The sequence below is a fragment of the Octodon degus genome, unplaced genomic scaffold (genome assembly GCF_000260255.1).
Source record: "Octodon degus isolate 3935 unplaced genomic scaffold, OctDeg1.0 scaffold00081, whole genome shotgun sequence".
Taxonomy (NCBI): domain Eukaryota; kingdom Metazoa; phylum Chordata; class Mammalia; order Rodentia; family Octodontidae; genus Octodon; species Octodon degus.
This window is the reverse complement of record NW_004524657.1, coordinates 5,242,259-5,257,661: the sequence shown is the minus strand read 5'-3', so window position 1 is coordinate 5,257,661 and position 15,403 is coordinate 5,242,259. Positions and strand designations below refer to the sequence as shown.

The 15,403-nt window shown below is 42.7% G+C and overlaps 1 protein-coding gene across 1 annotated transcript in view; it reads right to left on the bottom strand.

Annotated features, from left to right (window-relative positions):
* Nucleotides 1–11,455, bottom strand: part of St3gal6 (ST3 beta-galactoside alpha-2,3-sialyltransferase 6) — a 68,668-nt gene extending 57,213 nt beyond the window's left edge. The window contains exon 1 of the mRNA XM_023721304.1: nt 11,152–11,455. The gene's annotated coding sequence lies outside the window, so the exon portion shown is untranslated. The remainder of the gene's footprint in view (nt 1–11,151) is intronic.
* Nucleotides 11,456–15,403: the final 3,948 nt, after the last annotated feature.

Below are 15,403 nucleotides of genomic sequence, written 5' to 3'. Positions count from 1 at the left end.
ATACACCCACCTCCTTAAATGTGGCACTTTTAGAAGAATAAATAAGGCATAAGCCTGAATCTCAGCACAGCTGACTCCTACAACCTCTCCTTCCTCATCTCTTGACAAATCTGACTTTAAGTATTATGCTCCAATAACAACAAACTTTGAGTAGTTCTCAATCCTTCCTGGCACTAGGTCACACTTCAGTGCCTTTGATCATGTTGTTCCTGCAGCCCTGCCCCGACCCTCCTTTCTCCCACCAACCGTCCTGAGAGAGATTCTGTTCTCAAAGCAGGACTTCCTTCTTATCTCTATCCTGTATTTGAAAGAGTCGGGGGAGAGAGAGAGAGAGAGAGAGAGAGAGAGAGAGAGAGAAAGCTGTTTCAAGAATATGTTAAACTATAACCATCATATTTTTCAACAACAAAACCTTCAGACTACATGGTGTTTGAATGCATATCTGGAGAGTACAGCTTGTATTCTTTAATCATGGTTTATTTCGAAAAATACTAGTGGTATCCAACCACTATACTTCTCTTTCCCCAGCCCCACCCAACTGGCACAGCCAGCACCACTCCACTGTTGTCCATGGTCCCTATCCAAGAGTACAGTGTCTAGTGCATGACAGGGATTCAAATTCTTACTTCTGTTCACTGAGGAATCATTAAATACACCAAAATTGGTAGATATATGTGGTCCAAACTGAAACAAGTAGTAAAAGGAAACAGATGAGAGAAATCAAAATCAGACTTTCTGAAGGTTAAGTTTTAACTGAAGAAGAAAAGCTGTAGTAGCAGCAGACAGCACCAATTAAATGTTTAATATCTGGCAGCAGCTATGCTGAACTAAGTATGTTAGTGTGGTTAAACTTGATTGTGTCAATCTGCTGGCTTGGGACTTCTGAGTGTGGCTAGGTGGGTCAGGGAGGTGTGGTCTTGGGATCTATATATAGTCCCTCTGCCCTGCCTCTCTGACACTGTTCCACCGCTCTGCTTCACAGCCACCGTGAGCTACGCCATGCCCTTCCCTTAGAATGTTTCTGTCTCGGAGCCAGCCAACCATAGCCAATAAGTCACTGCCAACTTCATTCCTTTCTCCTTTAAGTTGTGGGTGTTGGGCATTGCATCTCTGCTGCAAGAAAGCTAATAAATACAGAAAATCTGTACTGAAAAACTGGGGTTGTTGCTTTTACTACCGTGGTTCAGAAGCTCTTAGAACTGGTTTACAGGAGGATTTTGGAGAAGTCTGTTTGGAGAAGCAGGGCAGAGAAACCTTAGAATGCTGTAAGTACAGCCCGGTGGGCAATTCATCTGACTCTCACACAAGGATCCTTATAGGAACACGGAAAGTAAAAGAGAGGCTCGGGAGGCTTCCACTGGGAGTGAGGACTTCATTCGTAATTGGGCTAGAGGTGAGGTATGCTGTACTCTGATGGAAGTATTTGTCTACGTTTTGCCCAGTTCTGAGAACTGCAGGAAATTGAGATTAAAGATGGTAGCAACAGGGCTGGAGAGCAGTGTTACAGTATGACAGAACATTTGTCAACACTGTACCCATGGCAGGAGACCTTCTAAGAGAATGAGATTAAGGACAATGACCAATTAATCTGAAAGAAGAAATATCAAGGCAACCCAGCATTCAGGCTCTGGCATGGGTATTTCTGGTGCTTTTGGCCAGATTTGCAGTAGGAATGTGAGGGGGGGTTAAAAAAAAAGGAAAGAAAAGAAAAGAAACAGTGGAAAATGTAAAAGGAAATAATGTAAAATTAGAGCCAGAGAAGTTGTGACTGCAGAAGAGATTATGCCATGAAAAAGAAAACAAGTACCCTACACAGGGGGAAGAAGGAAGATGCCTTGAAGCCATCTCAGGAATTACTAAAATCCCACTCTTGGCTCACAAATGCAAAAGTATAAATCTTTCATTGTGAAGAGAAGCCCCAAGCCCTTCACTCCAGAATGACCACTTGGAGAACTATTTCCCATGGTTCATTTCACCATGCTTAGCCGTCCAGGCACTCAGAAGCTGTTCTTGCCATGCTTCAAAAGGGTGGGGGCTGGCTACTGCCAGTGCTGGTGAACAGATCTAGCTATTATTCATGTAGTTGATGCTGGTTTTGCTGCTAAGCAGAATGCAAGAGTTGCAGGATCAAAGGTTTCCACCCAGATTCAAAAGAAGGTCTAGGCCAGTGAAAGGGCAGCATATAAAGTGGAGGGAGTAAAGCCAAAGGTACAGTGGAGACGCAGAGGTCAGAAATGCCAAAAATGTGGACCGTCCACCAAGAAAAGCTGCAGGCCAAGTGGAGTCAGCCCAGAGGCAGTTGTGTGTGCTCCAACTGGCAAGGCCACAGGATGGGGCCACCCAAGCCCTTCATAACTCTCATCTTACCACCACATGCTTCTGATGCTGGACATGGAGCTAAAAGATTGAATGTTTGCCCTGTTGGGTGTTAGTTTTGCTTGGGTCTAATTCTTTCCTATTCATTCTCTTTTAGCAATAGGAATGTTTGCTCTGTGCCACTGCACCTTCGAGTACAAAGGTTCAGAGCTAAATTTGTCTTGAATCTCAGAAGAGACTTTTGACTTGGACTTCGAATAATGGTGGAACTGTTGAGAATTTGGGGAAGGAATTACTGCATTGTCGATTGTATGCAGAATAGCTATGACACATTAGGTGGAATTATTAACTTGCTATTGTGGTTAGAGATTGAGTATTATTTAAAGATATACCTTCAGGTGTCACGGTGACAAGGGATAGAACGCAGTGGATAAGCTTGCATCAGCTTGTATGGGTTGGGCGCCTCCTCGTGATTGGTAATGCACCTGTATGTCGTGGCTGTGACCTTAGGCTCTACATTTGGTCCTCAAGCCTGACTCACCAATACTGTTCCTCTGCTGTACTTCCTGATTCTCTGAACTAAGCAATTGTGCTCTGCCATGCTTTCCACCACGAGGTTTCGGTTTTGGAACAAGCCTATCATGGACTGAATGTCCCCAAAGCTATCAGCTAAAACAAATCTCACCTTCTTTAAATTGTGGATGTCAGGTATTGCGTCCAGGCTAAGGAAAAGCTTACCAATATAACAAATTTTCGTTCTAATCATCATCATAACTGTGCTGTATACCTTACTGCAAGTCCATAGGCACGTTCATAAAAGGCAGGTAACATTTTCAGGGTCATACAGTGATAACCCATGAATACTGATTACACTATGGCTTAGATGGGCTGTGAAGTAGGAGGAGAAAGTCTTTGAGTGTCAAAAAGCAGATCGAGATAAAGCCCTGGGTGCTCTGCCATGGCTCCAGGCTCCAATGGGAGAGAAAAAATAAATCTAGCTTGAGATGGTAGAAAATTTCAGGGATTAGCAGGAGAAAAGCTCTGGGTCTCTTAGTGGAGAAAAATACATTGCATAACATAAACCATGCTTGATAAATGTTCTTATGAAAAGTACCTGTTTGGCAACACGGATGTTCATAAGGCACCAAGCGTAAGTAGATTTTTATAAGAATATGATTATTTTATTTTTAAAGCAGAAGAGCTCCACCCATCAAATTTATACTAGTGTTTCTGCTTTTTGTTTACAATAAGTAAACCAGATCTGAGCTCTAAATAATGCAATGCCTGCTAAAGATGTGCTTCATGACCAGAAAGCACGACTATCTCCTAACATCCTAGGTGTCCAGAAATACTACTCATTTTAACTTATTTATAGCGTAGCTGGGATAAAACAAGACTGATTAACTAAATTCCTTTGACATTTAACTAAAACACTGACTCAAAAAATTCAAAGTATTTGGATAATAGTGCCCTTTTTCTCATCACTAATAACAGAGAGGTTTCATAACTATCACACTCTAACAATTAAATAAAAATATAAACAAAGTGAATTGGTGTTATTGGAAGGCAGCCGAAAATCTGTTCAGACCCTTAAATGCTTGGATAATCATTTTACTGCTCTCATCTAAAGGCAACCAGATAAACTATTTTCTAATTTTTAAATGTGGGCAGTTATGAAGCTGGTAAATTTAAAGGAAAAAGAGCTCTGACTTCATCTCTTATATAACTTTGGCACTATACTGACCACAAAAAAATGTACATATTCTCTATTTCTGCTTCCTCTACACTGTAACACTGAGGATTCATATATTAAAAAGTTGCACAAAATTTTATTTAAAATGTTTGATATTTCTTTTCCTAGTTCTGGCTAAAACATTTATGCCAGAATATATTCTAAAAAGAAATCACTACCCAGATGTCAGGAACACTACGTGGATACTTCATAGAACTTTTAAAATCTGATGGCATAGGGGAAGAGGAGTTCAATGAGTATAATCATTATTCAGAAATTATATCAGGGACAAAAACACAGTGGATCCCTAACACCACGTTCTTGCAGAATAGGCAAAAACAAATCAAAAGAGGCAGATTTGTACTCAGAATTTCAAAAATGTGAAAACACATGGAGGATCCCCTCTGTACGCATAATTCTCTGTGAGAAACTCTTTTTCCAATTCTCAGCAAGGTCCTACCGCTGTCTGGAACTCTCCTTACACTCTCTTTCCTCTGTCACAAAGCTGGCTTCTATCTGAATCCTCCTCATTGGTAAGTCCTGGTAAGAACAGCTTTTTATCCCTCAACATTTATTTGTGTATCCTAAAAGAAATTGCAAATATAAATCCAGGAAATAGCATAAAAAATGGTTGGAATTTAAAGAATGAAATTTTGGACTTAAACAGCACTTGAAAAGAAGTGTACAAAACAATGGACATAAAGATGCCATATCTTTAGAGAGGGAATACTTTTGTTATTCACACTCATGGCATACCCATTTCCTCAGCAACATGGCCATAAACTAGACTAGCCCTTCCACATTACCACAGATTAAGAAGTATGAATCTATACTCAGAAGGATGCCTATGTGAAAACAAATTTGAGAATATCAACTGATATATGCCAATCTCCCCCTTGTCAGGATAAGCATACAATAAATTTCTCAGAAAAAAAATTTTTCCTAAGGTTTTAATATATACAAGTCTACAAGGATGAACTCTTCTTCAACAGGTAAAGTTTTTGAGATGACAAGCTTATAATCAAAATAATAATAAAAGTGGGTAAAGAACTCTAACAATGTTACAACTCAGCAAATATATCAGTACTGTAAACCAATCAGTGGACAACAACTGAGTTGCCTCATATTTTTTTCAATCTATAAGCAATCATCACCGCCCTCTCTAACAGAAATGTCTAGATTTTATGCTAATAAATCTCAATGAAATAAATACAAAAAGCCAATAGTGAGTTAAGTATACAAATTAAGAAACAAGCAGGTGAAAGAATCTCTAAAACACTTTTCTCTAAAGATCATTCTAGAGGGCCAGGCAGATAGCTCAGCCAAGTAAAGTGCCTGCTTAGGCAGAGCACAGCGGCCGGGGTTTGAGCCTTGGCATGTGCATGTGGTGCCAGCCCCACCCCTGGGACACTCTAAATTAGTGATTAAGACTAGGCGTGGTGATACACACCTGTAATCCCAGCACTTGGTAGGCTGAAAATGGGAGGATCACTATAAATCCCATCTGTCTAGTAAGACCCTGTAGACACTGTACTAAATACATAAAATAAATAAAAACGATTCTAGTCTTCTGCATATAAGAATATATTTCTGACGATGAGATATCTGAGAACCAAAGAATAATTCATTCAATGGTAGAACTTCTGTTTAATTCTGATAAACCAATGCATTTCATGTAATTTGTGCTACAATAACCTAATTCCATCAAGACTATATCAAGACAGAAATGGAAGTTCTCACACATAGTACATACCAATGAAAAACACTACGAGTCCTGTACATTTCCATTGAAACTATGCAATAAGCAGAGCCTGCACCTCCAGATGACAAAGAAAATTTTAAAGGGGAAAAAAGCAGGCATTAGGAAGAAGCAAGGCCTTTGGGCTATTCAGAATACTGCCTCTTGGGTTGGCGAGATAGCTCAGTGGTCTAAGCCCCTGCCTGGCAAGCGCAAGGACCCAGTTTTGATCCCTGGTACCGCTTGCCATGCAGGCCCTTGAGTCTGAGCTGCATAGTGAAACCCTGTACCAAATAAATAAATAATTAGAATACTGCCCCTTGCAACACTGATTGTCTTGCAAATTAATGCCAACTGTGACTTGGTTTGACTAGACAATTTTTGATATCTAATTTCAGGTATTACTAGCCAACCCAAAAACTTGATGGCAACACTAGATAAGGCCGTCTTAAAAGTGGTTGAGAAATCAGAGCTAGAAATAGAAATCTTTTACACAGGCAGATGCAATTAAGCAGGTATACTGGCTTATTGCAAAAGGTTTGGAAATAATGCACAGGTTCTTTGAGCCATGCTCCTGTGTATGGCTGTCCCTGTGCAGCACTGGCCTAGGTTATGGAGGAGAAAATCAGTGATGCCCAATGAACAAGAAGAAAAGCCAAAGGGGAGAGAGAGAAAGAGAGAGAGAAAGAGAGAGAGAGAGAGAGAGAGAGAGAGAGAGAGAGACAGAGACACAGAGACACAGAGAGAGACAGAGAGTTTGTATGTATGTGAGAAGCCCATTGTCCACTGGGTGAAGTGCCAGCCAGTCCCTAATTAAATGTGTCCAGTAGCATCCCATTTTTAATGAGAATTCCAACTCTTCCAACATCTGAAGACCCCACAAAGTCAGCCTCCCTGCAGTCTCTCCTCCTGCCGTGCCCCTTCTGCATGCTTCCACTCTTTCCCTACTCTTACTTTGCGTTTCTCCCACACCCCAAACACACTCATGCCTCAGGACCATCCCAATTATATCCCCTCTGCCTGGAATGCTCTTCCTTCTGCCCTTCACCGGACTGGCTCTGTTCTATCACAGGGACAGGTATTATCTCTTCAGAGCTCTATTTTCCTCTGTCCCCTCTTTAACACATTTCCACAATGCACTGCCTTTGCAAAACTCATTCTATCAGAAATGTTCTTTTCATTTAGTTCTATTTCATTAATCAACTCTGATTCCTATCAAAACATAAGTTAGAAGAGCAGGATCTTCATTTATCTGGTGCTGGGAACATGTCCTATTATATGGTGGCTATCCAGTAAATATTTATTGGCCGTAAATTTATCCCACATTATGGGTGACAATGTAGAAAGTCACCCAGATCCACCATGAAACCAATCTCTGCGGCACTCTTACCCCATGTCCCACCAGTCTCCCACAGCCATACCAACTTCAGGCCTGCTTCTTCAACCTGTGGAAACTGAGAGGAACCCTACAACTTTTGCACAATCTCCGGCTTTTCTGAATCTTATTTAGAGGCCTAGTCTCGTTATCTATCGCCCAAAAAAGCATGGCTGAGGGAGTGAGGCTATAGGGGTTTCTAATGAGACTAAGGACAAGTGGGACCTGCTTTATTCCCTATGTATTTCTTTTCTTGGAGAGCTTCTGGTCATACAAATAAGGAGTAGTTAGCTTATCTTGACCACCACAGTCTTCTGGTCTGACAGCTGGAGCTTTCCTGTTCGTGGACTGTTGAGAAAGAAGGCAAAGAAACAACCAGCCTTTAGGAACATATTTATCATAAATACTGAAAAGTTGAGTAAGAGGGATGTTGTTTTTCTTTTTAATTAAGATTACTGGTACATTTTTCTTGACGTACCTGGCAAATGAATGCATGGTGCTGAGTTCAATCCCTGGTACTCCCCCCCCACACACAGATTATTGGTACATTTTAGGTATAAAGATCACCATTCTTAACCTGACCATAGGGAAGGCAAGTTCCTGACCAAGTATGCGATATCACTGCTGGTTTTCGGCATCAGCATCAGGGAAAGAGCTCCTGCCACCCTCCATGGTGAGGGAACCATGTCTTTGACAACCTATTATGGAACCATAAATACAGTATGCTACTGAAACACCATAATACCCAAGGTTTACATTCTATTGTCCCTGTAAAGCCCACTCTAAATCAAACATATATTTCATACACACACACACACACACACACACACAAAGTTGATCTCAACTGTGAGACGGGAATATGGACCTAAGAAAACTTCTGCCAGGCAACACATGGCTGGCCCTTACAGGGTGAGTACGGATGTCAGTAAAAATACATTCAGGAAGAAAAGAATTTTGAAATGCAAACCACGGGAGATAGCATAATCTCCTGGGCTGGCCAAACACAGCACATCTAAACGGCACATCAAGGATCTACAAAAGAGACATTAATTAGTGACAGTCTGAAGCTACACAAGGAAAGGAAAGCAGCAGATACACATAATCTGTTTAAGAAGCTCAGCTTGCGAGGTAATTAGGAAGGTATATTCAAATCAAAGCATTTACAAATTGAGTGTGTGTGTGTGTGTGTGTGTGTTTGTATGGCAAAAAAAGAAATGCAGGCACAGAAAACAGAAATTGCTTTGAAGAATATATGTTATGGAAGCTTCGTGTGACAGTACAAGGCAAGGTAGAGACAGACCTTTATGTGATGCACTGTAAGTGGCTTAATTTAGGGCATGGTTTTTTAGCTATGAAATGGGGCAAAAAGTTCTCTGAGACAGAGAGTTGTTGAAAGGTGAAGGAAGGAAATGGCAAATGAGAACACAGGTGAGGATCGCAGCGGCTACCACATACATATTCCAAACTTCTTTAGCCTCAGTAAAAATCTATCAATGCATGTTGAACAGATGTCTGGTCCTCAACCCTCGCTGAAATCCTAGTTCCCACTGATGCCACTTGGCACTCTGCAGAGTTATCAGGGAGCGTAGGAAGCGCAGCATTACTCATTTCTGTTCCATGATGCAGAACAACAGCAGAAAAGAGCTGTGAAATTGAGACCTCTATCACAAGTTCTAGAATCAGAGATTAGAGAATTACAATTTCACAAGAGAGATTTTTACTTATTTACAGTATTTACATTTCTACAGTACTGGATATGGAAACAGGGCCTTGCACATGCTAGGCAAAGGCTCTACCACTGTGCTATAACACAGTCCTTATATTTACTTATTTTTACTTTGACTCACAATCTTGATAAATTGCCTAGCTTGACCTCAAACTTGTGATTCTCCTGCCCCAGGCTCCTAGCATTCTTTCCAAGTACCTGAGGTTACACATATGGACCAGTGCCTTGGGATAGATTGATGTAGTTTCATGGTATCTCTTAATGTTTTTTTTTTTTTTTTTTTTTTTGTCAATACTGTCTATTCTTTTGAACCTCAAAGTTTTCTTCTTACTGATTTGGAATGGAAGAACAAATTAAATATTTCCAATGAATGTACTGAAATGTCAAAACCCGCATTCCTATTTAACTGCAATACTAAATTAAGACCTCCCACAGTCTCAGATTGTGTAAAACTTTTCAAGGAAATCCGTATCAGACAACAAATGATCACCCTCTCCGTTCTACTTGATAAGGCTTAAGTCAGGGTAAAACACTTTTTAGAGTGTTTTAAAACCCAAGTGCCCATTATGTAAGGTGCCTTAAAGGCAGTCAGCCTTACTAAAGACAAAGTAACATTCTAAGGGTTCCTTTTCACCAGATCTTGATTTGAAGAGCGCTCCTTAATCAGAGGAAATGGAAGTAACACAAGCCAATTTACAAATGTTAATTCAGCAGTCTTTCTGAGCTAAGAAACAACCTGGCGCCTTGATGAGACCTTTCCAAATATTATTTAACATTTCCATGTAAATTTAAAAAAAAAAATTGTTGCATCATCTGCAACAGACAGAGAAAATCTGGAGAGAGAAAAGTAAACTATTCCAGGTAAGGTAAATAAAGGCAGCCATAGGAGATCTACTCGAGAATTGAGAGGCCTGGGCATGGGGCACAGCAACCAAAGAGGAGAAAGAGCTTCCAGGTGATCTGAAGTTACCATGTACCTTACTAGCAATACTGAGGTGATCCTCTTAAAGCAAACATGATGTGTTAATTGAGAATCTATGTGGCTTCTGATAGGTTAGCAATTGCTATGGCTTCCCCAGCCCCATGCCTTCACAATTTTTAAATCTTGCCTGTGAACAGCAACACCCCCTCTCTGGCTTGTTCCCCTCCTGATCCCCTGTTCTTTCCGTTTCCACTGAAGATCCTTTTAAGAAAGAAAAGTATTTTGAGTTCTTTTTAGGTTTGTTGAAATCGCTTTTTATAGATTTTCCTTTATGCCAAAATAAGAGCACACAGGAAAAGAGCTGAAGTTGCAACCCAATTCAGGAACTAGCAACCCAAAGACCGCAAAATAACAAGTTTCTTCTCGACCTTATCTTGAAAGTTAACAGCGGTCCAAATATAGCAGTTTTCTTACGCCCACCCTTCGACTCCAACACCCCCGGTGCCTGCTTTGCCAGGTTTCATTCTATTGTGGCAGGAAGTGGATTTCTCGAAAAACTTTAACGGGAAAGGCCGAGAATCTTCCAGAGCCCCTCGCCTCTCCAGATGCACAAACCCTTTATACAAGCAAACAATAGCGCACCAGGTCCACCACCACCACCGCTCCAGCTCCTCCGGGCCTCAGAGCGCACTGCCCAGAGAGGGCCGCCAGGGGCTGCCCGCCCCTCCACTCCTCTTGGCGTCGCCCCTGAACACCCGACTGGTTTGGGGATCCCCGCGCCCCGCACCCTCAAGACCCGGGCGTCTGCAGCGACCCCGGGGCTGGCGGGGCATGTGGATCCGTGCGCCCTCCATCCACTCCCGACTCAGGGGCGCGAGAGCCTGAAGGTGTGATCAGCACTGAGTCCGGAGCCCGGTCTCCCCGCATCCCGACCTCCCTCTCCGCAGCCACGCAACCCCTCGGCGAAGCCGCGAGATAAAGTTACCGCCGAGGCCCAGGCGACGACTGCGGAGGCTGCGGGCTTCGCGGCTCCCGGCTGCTCTGCCCTTCCGCGGCGCGGGCGGAGCGGGTCCCCAGCCCGCGCCAGGCAGGCGGAAGCCGGAGGAGGCGGCGCGGGCGCGAGTCCTCCCGGGGACCTGGCGGGGCGGGAGCGCGGTTTCCTCCGCACCGCCAGGCAGTGAACCGCGGGCCCCACGCCGCGCACCGCGCCGGCTCCCGAATCCGCGGCGACTGCGCGCAGAGCCTGGCCGGCTGCAGGAAGCTCCGAGCGCCCCCAAAGGTGCATTGCGGGGAGGCTGCGGGGCCCTGCCAGGCGGCCAGGAGCTCCGCGGACGGCCCCTACCTTTCTCGCGGGGCGGACACCGGACCCACGTCCTGGCTGCGGGTCCCGGACGGGAAAATCACCGCGAAGGAAGGGCCGAGGAAGGACGGCGGGTGGCTTCAGGACGAGGTAGGAGGATTGAGCTCCACGGCCAAGAAGACACTCCCATCGCGCCCGGTTTGTTTGGAAAACTGCAGCAGCCGAAATGAGGGACGGCCGGTGCTCCACTTCCCGCTCGGCGGCGGCCCCGGCTCTGCCAAGCGCGGCGCCTTGCGGCTCAGTCCCAGCCCGAGGGGAGGGGCGTCCGGAGCGCCACCTCCCCAGCCTCGGTCCTCAAGGACAGGCACGCCGGTGGATTTTGCTTGGAAGCCGCTCTTACTTTAAGAGGAAGAAAGAAGCTGAAACGTTCTCTCTCTCGCTCCCTCCCTCCCTCCCTCCCACCTTCCTTCTTTTCTTCCTTTCTGTTTTCTTGCAGCTATTTTTAGGGAAAAGTCTCCTATATTAATAATGCTCTCATACTTGGATGGCTGTGAATGCTTTTTAAAGTTTTTCAGATAACTCATTGTCTAGCAAACATTCAATTCATAGCTCCAAGCCGTTGGGCACTGAGCACATAATCATGTGCCATCAAATGACTACACCAGAGGAGGCCTTCTGCCTGGACGTGGGACAAATTCAAAGCTGACAAGGTGACATACACTGGAACAAAGTACCTCATTTTCGATCAACCTCCGGCGTTTAATCTCAATTGTAACAATAGCCCTAGGAACCAGGACTTATTATAATCCTGGCTGTACTAATCAAAACACCAAAAGAGCTCAAATTATTCATATTCTTTGCCTTTTCTACAAATTGCCTTTGATGTGACCCATACAGATTTTGTAATTTTAGATACAACTCTTGGGATGTCAGGTCACTCACTAAGGGTTAGGGAATTTGACCATCTGGCTCATTTTTCTTGAGATTTGCTTGCTCTTTTAGTTTCCACACTGAGTTCCTTGTTGTCTTTACTTTGTGTATGATCTTCAAAAGTAAATGTTTTTCCTGTTATTGGAGGATGGGGCCGGGCAGATGGCCCAGTAGAATAAGTGCTTGCCTGGCAAGCACAAGGTCCTGAGTTCAATCTATGGACCGGGGAAAAAAAAAAAAAAAAAAAAAGACTCTTTGGGGACCTGCTCATCAGCTCAGTTGTTTAAGTGATTGCTTAAACAAAACAATCAGGATGCTGTGGTTCCATCCCCAGATCCTCAAGCCTTACCAGACCTGCCCTGAAGGCATCCTGAGCTAGCCAAAGGAAAAAAAAAAAGGAAAAAAAAATTTCTATCATTGGAGTTTGATAGTGCTTCCTGCATTTAGTGCAGAAAGGCAGGGACAAGCTTTCACCTAAGCTAGTGGGGGTACTACCTCTCCTGTGTGGCCTTCGGCAGAGGCCTCACTTTCCAGATGCTTTCTTTTTGTCCAGTGTGAGGTAAGACAGTATATTTTAGGGGTTATTAGGGGAATTAAAACAGTAGTAGGTTACTTGGCACACTTCCTCTCACAAAAATACATCAACTCAGGAAGTAAAATATAGATTTATAATAACACAAAGAATGTGAAGTAGTAGTCATTGCCCAGAATGATTCAGCTGCCCTCCAACCCACTGTGCAGACCTGAATAATCTGATAGAAATGAAAAAATTTAAAGTTGTGATTCAAATTCAAGTACCAGAAACCAAAATCAATTTTCTTTTCAAGGTATCACCATTATGCAACTTTCTGTGGCAGGGGCTTTTGGTCTGTGTAACCTTATTTAAAAAAAAAAAACAAAAACTGAAGGCATGTTATTGTGTGGATACAAGATTGCTACTAGCAAGAGGTTTTAAATTTCAGGGGAAGCTGACAGACAATTAAGCAAGGTGATAGAATTATAGGTTGTTGGCCCTCTGTGTTGTATTCATGTTTTGGGGAATTGTTTTCATAATGTAAATATATAATTGTATATAATAACATTTTTATTTGTGTATAAATATATAACATATATCTCAGTCCTTGTAGATTTTTTCCAATAATGTAGGAAGGGTGAGTCATAGAGGCAGAAGGGACACTTTGTCAAAGTCCTCTGAGGTCATAGTATCGAGGCTGTGTACATATAGTGCTGCCCTGATGGTTAGTCTCGTTTTTGAAAACAGTTTGAAGTAAAATGAAATTGTTTTATTGGATGCGGTCTCTGTATACAGGAAAAGGCCAGTTTCCTACACTATCATGTGATCGTGTTCAGTATTTGTGGGCTCCCAATCTCAGGAAGAATGTATTTCTGCCTCATCCTGCATGTAGGACCTGCTTTACAAACACACGTTTGGTCCAAGTGTAGCCTTTCCTGACAGGCTGATGCTAACAATGTCCACTGTTTGGAGGAGAGACCTGCTCCTAAGCTTGTCCCCTCAGGGGGAATTCCTAGCAGACTAGCTGGTGAGCCCCAGGACAGGAGAAAACTATTGCACAAAGTGACAGGAATCCACTGTACTTTCTTATACCCTACCCTTATGAGTAAATAATTCTTTAAATTTTAGTTATGGGGGGACAACCGGCTCAGGGGACCCTCTCCTGTCCCTCTCTCGGACAGGAGCTCTCTTTCCCTCAATAAATATATTCAGCTCATAAAAAACAGTTATGTTTCTAATATTCCTCAAGGCTTGAAGTTGATTGGTTTTTATTATACTTATTAATGCATATCAACTACACAAATTAATGGATTTTCATTTCCATAGATACATTATCATGCTTTGATCCTTTTCACCTTTGCTTCTGCCTTCTTTTGTCTTTTTTTTCTTTCTTCCCTCCCTTTCTTCCTTCATCCTTCCTAGGTCCTCTTCTATTTTCAGGTCATCTTTTTTTTTTTTTTTAACTGAACTTCTGAACTTGATCGACCTGATTCTGTTTACAACCCTTCTCTGAATTAAGGTGAAGATTCTGCCAGCCCAGTCTTCTAGAAGTCTTGGGTTTTTAGTCTCCTGTAAGCAATTATTTAATGAACATGTTCACCTCAAAAAGAATAAATTACGGTGCTAACAACTTGAAATCTTAAGTTTAGGGCTATGACTCTGCCTAACTAAAAACACTTAATGAAAATCAGTTATCTCTTTCAAGGAGTGCCATACTTCTCCAGTATCTCCACCTCAGAGCAAAGTCTCAGCTATATTTTGTGTATGCAAATACCCAGTGAGAGCTTTTCCCAGCATAGCCACTTCACAAAAAAAGAAATTCAAGTCTACGAAGAAGTTTATTTTTCACTTCACAAATGATGGTGTCCTTGTATCCCAGCAGTCCTATCAGGAGTTCAGAGATGAGTCTTGGGGTCCAAACTGACTCTACTGTCACAGGCTGGAGGGTAGTCTAGGATTGAGATAGATAAGCATGGGGAACATTTATATGGTGAAACACTTACCAGCAGTTCAGCAATGCTGGCAACTTTATTTTTAAGATAGTTAATATCCAGAATATATAAAAAATTCCTGTAGATCTATTAAAAAGTAACTCATTTTAAAATAAGGCCATGTTATGGTTTAGGTCAGGAGTGATCCCCCATACTGTCATGCACTCAAAGGCAGGCAGGTCTTTTGGAAGGTGACTGAATCATGAGGAACTACAGCTGCCTTGATGTTAGGTTAGGGGTGTGATCAGAAGATGTGGCTCAAGGGGGGCAAGCATGGGAGAGTGTCTTTCCTTGGGCTCCCTTCTCTTCCCTGCTTCCTGGCTACCATGACCTGAGCAGCCTTCATTCACCCAGGCTGGTCCACCATGCAACCAACTAAGCAAGGACTGAAACTTCTAGAATGTGAGCCAAAATAAACCTCTCCTCCTTGGAGTTGTAGGTGTTGGGTATTTCATCCTAGCTAGTAGGACAAAAGTTCCTAAGACAGGCCATACAAACAATTTATAAAACTAATATAAATAGTTCATAAGCATATGCAAAAATCCCAGTGTCCTTTCATAATAAGTCTAGTGAGACTGGCAAACATAAAAAGATTAATGAGATCTGGTTCTGTTGAAAGGTGTCAGAAAACTATTCATGAACATGTAAAGTGGTACTTCATTTTTAGAGGCCAATTTGGTGATTGCTATCAAATTTACAAGGTTTTTTGGGTTTTGAATTTCAAACCCATAATTAAAATTCTTTAACTTTCCTCCTTAAAGGAAGGACTCTGGCCTCAAGCCAACAAGCAACCTAAGGGAGAGGAGGAGGAGGAGGAGGAGGAGGCACAGGATCTTTTACCTGGCTCCTGGTAACCTTG